Source organism: Stigmatopora argus, chromosome 9 (assembly GCF_051989625.1).
Source record: "Stigmatopora argus isolate UIUO_Sarg chromosome 9, RoL_Sarg_1.0, whole genome shotgun sequence".
Lineage (NCBI taxonomy): Eukaryota > Metazoa > Chordata > Actinopteri > Syngnathiformes > Syngnathidae > Stigmatopora > Stigmatopora argus.
In genome coordinates, this window is record NC_135395.1 from 6,779,973 (window position 1) to 6,790,392 (window position 10,420).

General features: G+C 47.1%; 3 non-coding genes across 3 annotated transcripts; all 3 read right to left on the reverse strand.

Moving 5' to 3' along the window:
- Nucleotides 1–130: 130 nt before the first annotated feature.
- On the reverse strand, nt 131–202 carry trnav-cac (transfer RNA valine (anticodon CAC)). Its single transcript has one exon. It is a non-coding gene; the product is annotated as a tRNA-Val (tRNA).
- Nucleotides 203–1,544: 1,342 nt separating this feature from the next.
- trnam-cau (transfer RNA methionine (anticodon CAU)) lies at nt 1,545–1,616 on the reverse strand. Its single transcript has one exon. It is a non-coding gene; the product is annotated as a tRNA-Met (tRNA).
- Nucleotides 1,617–4,098: 2,482 nt separating this feature from the next.
- Nucleotides 4,099–4,170, reverse strand: trnam-cau (transfer RNA methionine (anticodon CAU)). The gene has a single exon. It is a non-coding gene; the product is annotated as a tRNA-Met (tRNA).
- Nucleotides 4,171–10,420: the final 6,250 nt, after the last annotated feature.

The window sequence follows — 10,420 nt, forward strand, 5'->3', positions numbered from 1 at the left end:
TCCGCTGCGCCACTCTGCTTTCGACCGTTGCAAATTTGCTATGTTTTCGCCCCAGCAATCAGAGTTCGGTACTCAAAATGATGTACCATTTTCTTCTTTGCATCCGCTCAGAAGTGTGTTTGAATCGGTGCAGCAGAGGATGGTTTCGATCCATCGACCTCTGGGTTGTGGGCCCAGCACGCTTCCGCTGCGCCACTCTGCTGAACAACCTTGCAAATTTGCTATGTTTTCTCCCCAGCAATCAGAGTTCGGTACTCAAAATGATGTACAATTTTCTTCTTTGCATCTGCTCCGAAGTGTGTTTGAATTGGTGTAGCAGAGGATGGTTTTGATCCATCGACCTCTGGGTTATGGGCCCAGCACGCTTCCGCTGCGCCACTCTGCTGTCCAACATTGCAAATTTGCTATGTTTTCTCCCCAGCAATCAGAGATCGGTACTCAAAATGATGTACCATTTTCTTCTTTGCATCCGCTCAGAAGTGTGTTTGAATTGGTGTAGCAGAGGATGGTTTTGATCCATCGACCTCTGGGTTATGGGCCCAGCACGCTTCCGCTGCGCCACTCTGCTGTCCAAGGTTGCATATTTGCTATATTTTCTACCGAGCAATCAGAGTTCGGTACTCAAAATGATGTACCATTTTCTTCTTTGCATCTGCTCAGAAGTGTGTCTGAATCGGTGTAGCAGAGGATGGTTTTGATCCATCGACCTCTGGGTTATGGGCCCAGCACGCTTCCGCTGCGCCACTCTGCTGTCCAACATTGCAAATTTGCTATATTTTATCCCAAGCAATCAGAGTTCGGTACTCAAAATAATGTACCATTTTCTTCTTTGCATCTGCTCAGAAGTGTGTCTGAATTGGTGTAGCAGAGGATGGTTTCGATCCATCGACCTCTGGGTTATGGGCCCAGCACGCTTCCGCTGCGCCACTCTGCTCTCCATCGTTGCAAATTTGCTATGTTTTCTCCCCAGCAATCAGAGTTCGTTACTCAAAATGATGTACCATTTTCTTCTGCTCAGAAGTGTGTTTGAATCGGTGTAGCAGAGGATGGTTTCCATCCACTCTGCTGTCCAACATTGCAAATTTGCTATGTTTTCTCCCCAGCAATCAGAGTTCGGTACTCAAAATGATGTACCATTTTCTTCTTTGCATCCGCTCAGAAGGGTGTTTGAATTGGTGTAGCAGAGGATGGTTTTGATCCATCGACCACTGGGTTATGGGCCCAGCACGCTTCCGCTGTGCCACTCTGCTGTCCAAGGTTGCATATTTGCTATATTTTCTACCGAGCAATCAGAGTTCGGTACTCAAAATGATGTACCATTTTCTTCTTTGCATCTGCTCAGAAGTGTGTCTGAATTGGTGTAGCAGAAGATGGTTTCGATCCATCGACCTCTGGGTTATGGGCCCAGCACACTTCCCCTGCGCCACTCTGCTGAACAACCTTGCAAATTTGCTATGTTTTCTCCCCAGCAATCAGAGTTCGGTACTCAAAATGATATACCATTTTCTTCTTTGCATCTGCTCAGAAGTGTGTTTGAATCGGTGTAGCAGAGGATGGTTTCGATCCATCGACCTCTGGGTTATGGGCCCAGCACGCTTCCACTGCGCCACTCTGCTGTCAAATGTTGCAAATATGCTATGTTTTCTCCACAGCAATCAGAGTTCGGTACTCAAAATGATATACCATTTTCTTCTTTGCATCTGCTCAAAAGTGTGTTTGAATTGGTGTAGCAGAGGATGGTTTCGATCCATCGACCTCTGGGTTATGGGCCCAGCACGCTTCCGCTGTGCCACTCTGCTGTCAAAGTTTGCAAATTTGCTATGTTTTCTCCCCAGCAATCAGAGTTCGGTACTCAAAATGATGTAACATTTTCTTCTTTGCATCTGCTCAGAAGTGTGTTTGAATCGGTGTAGCAGAGGATGGTTTCAATCCATCGACCTCTGGGTTATGGGCCCAGCACGCTTCCGCTGCGCCACTCTGCTGTCCGAGGTTGCACATTTGCTATGTTTTCTCCACAGCAATCAGAGTTCGGTACTCAAAATGATGTACCATTTTCTTCTTTGCATCTGCTCAGAAGTGTGTTTGAATCGGTGTAGCAGAGGATGGTTTCGATCCATCGACCTCTGGGTTATGGGCCCAGCACGCTTCCGCTGCGCCACTCTGCTGTCCGAGGTTGCACATTTGCTATGTTTTCTCCACAGCAATCAGAGTTCGGTACTCAAAATGATGTACCATTTTCTTCTTTGCATCTGCTCAGAAGTGTGTTTGAATCGGTGTAGCAGAGGATGGTTTCGATCCATCGACCTCTGGGTTATGGGCCCAGCACGCTTCCGCTGCGCCACTCTGCTGTCCAAAGTTGCAAATTTGCTATGTTTTCTCCCCAGCAATCAGAGTTTGGTACTCAAAATGATGTACCATTTTCTTCTTTGCATCTGCTCAGAAGTGTGTTTGAATCGGTGTAGCAGAGGATGGTTTCGATCCATCGACCTCTGGGTTATGGGCCCAGCACGCTTCCGCTGCGCCACTCTGCTGTCCAAAGTTGCAAATTTGCTATGTTTTCTCCCCAGCAATCAGAGTTCTGTACTCAAAATGATGTACAATTTTCTTCTGCTCAGAAGTGTGTTTGAATCGGTGTAGCAGAGGATGGTTTCGATCCATCGACCTCTGGGTTATGGGCCCAGCACGCTTCCGCTGCGCCACTCTGCTGTCCAACGTTGCAAATTTGTCATGTTTTCTCCCCAGCAATAAGAGTTCGGTACTCAAAATGATGTACCATTTTCTTCTTTGCATCTGCTCAGAAGTGTGTTTGAATCGGTGTAGCAGAGAATGGTTTCGATCCATCGACCTCTGGGTTATGGGCCCAGCACGCTTCCGCTGTGCCACTCTGCTGTCCAAATTTGCAAATTTGCTATGTTTTCTCCCCAGCAATCAGAGTTCGGTACTCAAAATGATGTACCATTTTCTTCTTTGCATCTGCTCAGAAGTGTGTTTGAAACGGTGTAGCAGAGGATGGTTTCGATCCATCGACCTCTGGGTTATGGGCCAAGCACGCTTCCGCTGCGCCACTCTGCTGTCCAAGGTTGCAAATTTGCTATGTTTTCTCCCCAGCAATCAGAGTTCGGTACTCTAAATGATGTACCATTTTCTTCTTTGCATCTGCTCAGAAGTGTGTTTGAATCGTTGTAGCAGAGGATGGTTTCGATCCATCGACCTCTGGGTTATGGGCCCAGCACGCTTCCGCTGCGCCACTCTGCTGTCCGAGGTTGCACATTTGCTATGTTTTCTCCACAGCAATCAGAATTCGGTACTCAAAATGATGTACCATTTTCTGCTTTGCATCTGCTCAGAAGTGTGTTTGAATCGGTGTAGCAGAGGATGGTTTTGATCCATCGACCTCTGGGTTATGGGCCCAGCACGCTTCCGCTGCGCCACTCTGCTGTCCAAGGTTGTAAATATGCTATGTTTTCTCCACAGCAATCAGAGTTCGGTACTCAAAATAATATACCATTTTCTTCTTTGCATCTGCTCAGAAGTGTGTTTGAATAGGTGTAGCAGAGGATGGTTTCGATCCATCGACCTCTGGGTTATGGGCCCAGCACGCTTCCGCTGCGCCACTCTGCTGTCAAAGGTTGTAAATATGCTATGTTTTCTCCACAGCAATCAGAGTTCGGTACTCAAAATGATGTACCATTTTCTTCTTTGCATCTGCTCAGAAGTGTGTTTGAATCGGTGTAGCAGAGGAAGGTTTCGATCCATCGCCCTCTGGGTTATGGGCCCAGCACGCTTCCGCTGCGCCACTAAACTGTCCGAGGTTGCTTATTTGCTATGTTTTCTCCACAGCAATCAGAGTTCGGTACTCAAAATGATATATCATTTTCTTCTTTGCATCTGCTCAAATGTGTGTTTGAATCGGTGTAGCAGAGGATGGTTTTGATCCATCGCCCTCTGGGTTATGGGCCCAGCACACTTCCCCTGCGCCACTCTGCTGAACAACCTTGCAAATTTGCTATGTTTTCTCCCCAGCAATCAGAGTTCGGTACTCAAAATGATATACCATTTTCTTCTTTGCATCTGCTCAGAAGTGTGTTTGAATCGGTGTAGCAGAGGATGGTTTCGATCCATCGACCTCTGGGTTATGGGCCCAGCACGCTTCCACTGCGCCACTCTGCTGTCAAATGTTGCAAATATGCTATGTTTTCTCCACAGCAATCAGAGTTCGGTACTCAAAATGATATACCATTTTCTTCTTTGCATCTGCTCAAAAGTGTGTTTGAATTGGTGTAGCAGAGGATGGTTTCGATCCATCGACCTCTAGGTTATGGGCCCAGCACGCTTCCGCTGCGCCACTCTGCTGTCCATCGTTGCAAATTTGCTATGTTTTCTCCCCAGCAATCAGAGTTCGGTATCCAAAATGATGTACCATTTTCTTCTGCTCAGAAGTGTGTTTGAATCGGTGTAGCAGAGGATGGTTTCGATCCATCGACCTCTGGGTTATGGGCCCAGCACGCTTCCGCTGCCCCACTCTGCTGTCCAACGTTGCAAATTTGCTATGTTTTCTCCCCAGCAATCAGAGTTCGGTACTCAAAATGATGTACAATTTTCTTCTGCTCAGAAGTGTGTTTGAATCGGTGTAGCAGAGGATGGTTTCGATCCATCGACCTCTGGGTTATGGGCCCAGCACGCTTCCGCTGCGCCACTCTGCTGTCCAACGTTGCAAATTTGTCATGTTTTCTCCCCAGCAATAAGAGTTCGGTACTCAAAATGATGTACCATTTTCTTCTTTGCATCTGCTCAGAAGTGTGTTTGAATCGGTGTAGCAGAGAATGGTTTTGATCCATCGACCTCTGGGTTATGGGCCCAGCACGCTTCCGCTGTGCCACTCTGCTGTCCAAATTTGCAAATTTGCTATGTTTTCTCCCCAGCAATCAGAGTTCGGTACTCAAAATGATGTACCATTTTCTTCTTTGCATCTGCTCAGAAGTGTGTTTGAAACAGTGTAGCAGAGGATGGTTTCGATCCATCGACCTCTGGGTTATGGGCCAAGCACGCTTCCGCTGCGCCACTCTGCTGTCCAAGGTTGCAAATTTGCTATGTTTTCTCCCCAGCAATCAGAGTTCGGTACTCTAAATGATGTACCATTTTCTTCTTTGCATCTGCTCAGAAGTGTGTTTGAATCGGTGTAGCAGAGGATGGTTTCGATCCATCGACCTCTGGGTTATGGGCCCAGCACGCTTCCGCTGCGCCACTCTGCTGTCCGAGGTTGCACATTTGCTATGTTTTCTCCACAGCAATCAGAATTCGGTACTCAAAATGATGTACCATTTTCTGCTTTGCATCTGCTCAGAAGTGTGTTTGAATCGGTGTAGCAGAGGATGGTTTCGATCCATCGACCTCTGGGTTATGGGCCCAGCACGCTTCCGCTGCGCCACTCTGCTGTCCAAGGTTGTAAATATGCTATGTTTTCTCCACAGCAATCAGAGTTCGGTACTAAAAATAATATACCATTTTCTTCTTTGCATCTGCTCAGAAGTGTGTTTGAATAGGTGTAGCAGAGGATGGTTTCGATCCATCGACCTCTGGGTTATGGGCCCAGCACGCTTCCGCTGCGCCACTCTGCTGTCAAAGGTTGTAAATATGCTATGTTTTCTCCACAGCAATCAGAGTTCGGTACTCAAAATGATGTACCATTTTCTTCTTTGCATCTGCTCAGAAGTGTGTTTGAATCGGTGTAGCAGAGGAAGGTTTCGATCCATCGCCCTCTGGGTTATGGGCCCAGCACGCTTCCGCTGCGCCACTAAACTGTCCGAGGTTGCTTATTTGCTATGTTTTCTCCACAGCAATCAGAGTTCGGTACTCAAAATGATATATCATTTTCTTCTTTGCATCTGCTCAAATGTGTGTTTGAATCGGTGTAGCAGAGGATGGTTTTGATCCATCGCCCTCTGGGTTATGGGCCCAGCACACTTCCCCTGCGCCACTCTGCTGAACAACCTTGCAAATTTGCTATGTTTTCTCCCCAGCAATCAGAGTTCGGTACTCAAAATGATATACCATTTTCTTCTTTGCATCTGCTCAAAAGTGTGTTTGAATTGGTGTAGCAGAGGATGGTTTCGATCCATCGACCTCTGGGTTATGGGCCCAGCACGCTTCCGCTGTGCCACTCTGCTGTCAAAGTTTGCAAATTTGCTATGTTTTCTCCCCAGCAATCAGAGTTCGGTACTCAAAATGATGTAACATTTTCTTCTTTGCATCTGCTCAGAAGTGTGTTTGAATCGGTGTAGCAGAGGATGGTTTCAATCCATCGACCTCTGGGTTATGGGCCCAGCACGCTTCCGCTGCGCCACTCTGCTGTCCGAGGTTGCACATTTGCTATGTTTTCTCCACAGCAATCAGAGTTCGGTACTCAAAATGATGTACCATTTTCTTCTTTGCATCTGCTCAGAAGTGTGTTTGAATCGGTGTAGCAGAGGATGGTTTCGATCCATCGACCTCTGGGTTATGGGCCCAGCACGCTTCCGCTGCGCCACTCTGCTGTCCAAGGTTGTAAATATGCTATGTTTTCTCCACAGCAATCAGAGTTCGGTACTCAAAATAATATACCATTTTCTTCTTTGCATCTGCTCAGAAGTGTGTTTGAATAGGTGTAGCAGAGGATGGTTTCGATCCATCGACCTCTGGGTTATGGGCCCAGCACGCTTCCGCTGCGCCACTCTGCTGTCAAAGGTTGTAAATATGCTATGTTTTCTCCACAGCAATCAGAGTTCGGTACTCAAAATGATGTACCATTTTCTTCTTTGCATCTGCTCAGAAGTGTGTTTGAATCGGTGTAGCAGAGGAAGGTTTCGATCCATCGCCCTCTGGGTTATGGGCCCAGCACGCTTCCGCTGCGCCACTAAACTGTCCGAGGTTGCTTATTTGCTATGTTTTCTCCACAGCAATCAGAGTTCGGTACTCAAAATGATATATCATTTTCTTCTTTGCATCTGCTCAAATGTGTGTTTGAATCGGTGTAGCAGAGGATGGTTTTGATCCATCGCCCTCTGGGTTATGGGCCCAGCACACTTCCCCTGCGCCACTCTGCTGAACAACCTTGCAAATTTGCTATGTTTTCTCCCCAGCAATCAGAGTTCGGTACTCAAAATGATATACCATTTTCTTCTTTGCATCTGCTCAAAAGTGTGTTTGAATTGGTGTAGCAGAGGATGGTTTCGATCCATCGACCTCTGGGTTATGGGCCCAGCACGCTTCCGCTGTGCCACTCTGCTGTCAAAGTTTGCAAATTTGCTATGTTTTCTCCCCAGCAATCAGAGTTCGGTACTCAAAATGATGTAACATTTTCTTCTTTGCATCTGCTCAGAAGTGTGTTTGAATCGGTGTAGCAGAGGATGGTTTCAATCCATCGACCTCTGGGTTATGGGCCCAGCACGCTTCCGCTGCGCCACTCTGCTGTCCGAGGTTGCACATTTGCTATGTTTTCTCCACAGCAATCAGAGTTCGGTACTCAAAATGATGTACCATTTTCTTCTTTGCATCTGCTCAGAAGTGTGTTTGAATCGGTGTAGCAGAGGATGGTTTCGATCCATCGACCTCTGGGTTATGGGCCCAGCACGCTTCCGCTGCGCCACTCTGCTGTCCGAGGTTGCACATTTGCTATGTTTTCTCCACAGCAATCAGAGTTCGGTACTCAAAATGATGTACCATTTTCTTCTTTGCATCTGCTCAGAAGTGTGTTTGAATCGGTGTAGCAGAGGATGGTTTCGATCCATCGACCTCTGGGTTATGGGCCCAGCACGCTTCCGCTGCGCCACTCTGCTGTCCAAAGTTGCAAATTTGCTATGTTTTCTCCCCAGCAATCAGAGTTTGGTACTCAAAATGATGTACCATTTTCTTCTTTGCATCCGCTTAGAAGTGTGTTTGAATTGGTGTAGCAGAGGATGGTTTCGATCCATCGACCTCTAGGTTATGGGCCCAGCACGCTTCCGCTGCGCCACTCTGCTGTCCATCGTTGCAAATTTGCTATGTTTTCTCCCCAGCAATCAGAGTTCGGTATCCAAAATGATGTACCATTTTCTTCTGCTCAGAAGTGTGTTTGAATCGGTGTAGCAGAGGATGGTTTCGATCCATCGACCTCTGGGTTATGGGCCCAGCACGCTTCCGCTGCCCCACTCTGCTTTCGACCATTGCAAATTTGCTATGTTTTCTCCCCAGCAATCAGAGTTCGGTACTCAAAATGATGTACAATTTTCTTCTGCTCAGAAGTGTGTTTGAATCGGTGTAGCAGAGGATGGTTTCGATCCATCGACCTCTGGGTTATGGGCCCAGCACACTTCCGCTGCGCCACTCTGCTGTCCAACGTTGCAAATTTGTCATGTTTTCTCCCCAGCAATAAGAGTTCGGTACTCAAAATGATGTACCATTTTCTTCTTTGCATCTGCTCAGAAGTGTGTTTGAATCGGTGTAGCAGAGAATGGTTTCGATCCATCGACCTCTGGGTTATGGGCCCAGCACGCTTCCGCTGTGCCACTCTGCTGTCCAAATTTGCAAATTTGCTATGTTTTCTCCCCAGCAATCAGAGTTCGGTACTCAAAATGATGTACCATTTTCTTCTTTGCATCTGCTCAGAAGTGTGTTTGAAACGGTGTAGCAGAGGATGGTTTCGATCCATCGACCTCTGGGTTATGGGCCAAGCACGCTTCCGCTGCGCCACTCTGCTGTCCAAGGTTGCAAATTCGCTATGTTTTCTCCCCAGCAATCAGAGTTCGGTACTCTAAATGATGTACCATTTTCTTCTTTGCATCTGCTCAGAAGTGTGTTTGAATCGGTGTAGCAGAGGATGGTTTCGATCCATCGACCTCTGGGTTATGGGCCCAGCACGCTTCCGCTGCGCCACTCTGCTGTCCGAGGTTGCACATTTGCTATGTTTTCTCCACAGCAATCAGAATTCGGTACTCAAAATGATGTACCATTTTCTGCTTTGCATCTGCTCAGAAGTGTGTTTGAATCGGTGTAGCAGAGGATGGTTTTGATCCATCGACCTCTGGGTTATGGGCCCAGCACGCTTCCGCTGCGCCACTCTGCTGTCCAAGGTTGTAAATATGCTATGTTTTCTCCACAGCAATCAGAGTTCGGTACTCAAAATAATATACCATTTTCTTCTTTGCATCTGCTCAGAAGTGTGTTTGAATAGGTGTAGCAGAGGATGGTTTCGATCCATCGACTTCTGGGTTATGGGCCCAGCACGCTTCCGCTGCGCCACTCTGCTGTCAAAGGTTGTAAATATGCTATGTTTTCTCCACAGCAATCAGAGTTCGGTACTCAAAATGATGTACCATTTTCTTCTTTGCATCTGCTCAGAAGTGTGTTTGAATCGGTGTAGCAGAGGAAGGTTTCGATCCATCGCCCTCTGGGTTATGGGCCCAGCACGCTTCCGCTGCGCCACTAAACTGTCCGAGGTTGCTTATTTGCTATGTTTTCTCCACAGCAATCAGAGTTCGGTACTCAAAATGATATATCATTTTCTTCTTTGCATCTGCTCAAATGTGTGTTTGAATCGGTGTAGCAGAGGATGGTTTTGATCCATCGCCCTCTGGGTTATGGGCCCAGCACACTTCCCCTGCGCCACTCTGCTGAACAACCTTGCAAATTTGCTATGTTTTCTCCCCAGCAATCAGAGTTCGGTACTCAAAATGATATACCATTTTCTTCTTTGCATCTGCTCAGAAGTGTGTTTGAATCGGTGTAGCAGAGGATGGTTTCGATCCATCGACCTCTGGGTTATGGGCCCAGCACGCTTCCGCTGCGCCACTCTGCTGTCAAATGTTGCAAATATGCTATGTTTTCTCCACAGCAATCAGAGTTCGGTACTCAAAATGATATACCATTTTCTTCTTTGCATCTGCTCAAAAGTGTGTTTGAATTGGTGTAGCAGAGGATGGTTTCGATCCATCGACCTCTGGGTTATGGGCCCAGCACGCTTCCGCTGTGCCACTCTGCTGTCAAAGTTTGCAAATTTGCTATGTTTTCTCCCCAGCAATCAGAGTTCGGTACTCAAAATGATGTAACATTTTCTTCTTTGCATCTGCTCAGAAGTGTGTTTGAATCGGTGTAGCAGAGGATGGTTTCAATCCATCGACCTCTGGGTTATGGGCCCAGCACGCTTCCGCTGCGCCACTCTGCTGTCCGAGGTTGCACATTTGCTATGTTTTCTCCACAGCAATCAGAGTTCGGTACTCAAAATGATGTACCATTTTCTTCTTTGCATCTGCTCAGAAGTGTGTTTGAATCGGTGTAGCAGAGGATGGTTTCGATCCATCGACCTCTGGGTTATGGGCCCAGCACGCTTCCGCTGCGCCACTCTGCTGTCCAAGGTTGTAAATATGCTGTTTTCTCCCCAGCAATAAGAGTTCGGTACTAAAAATGA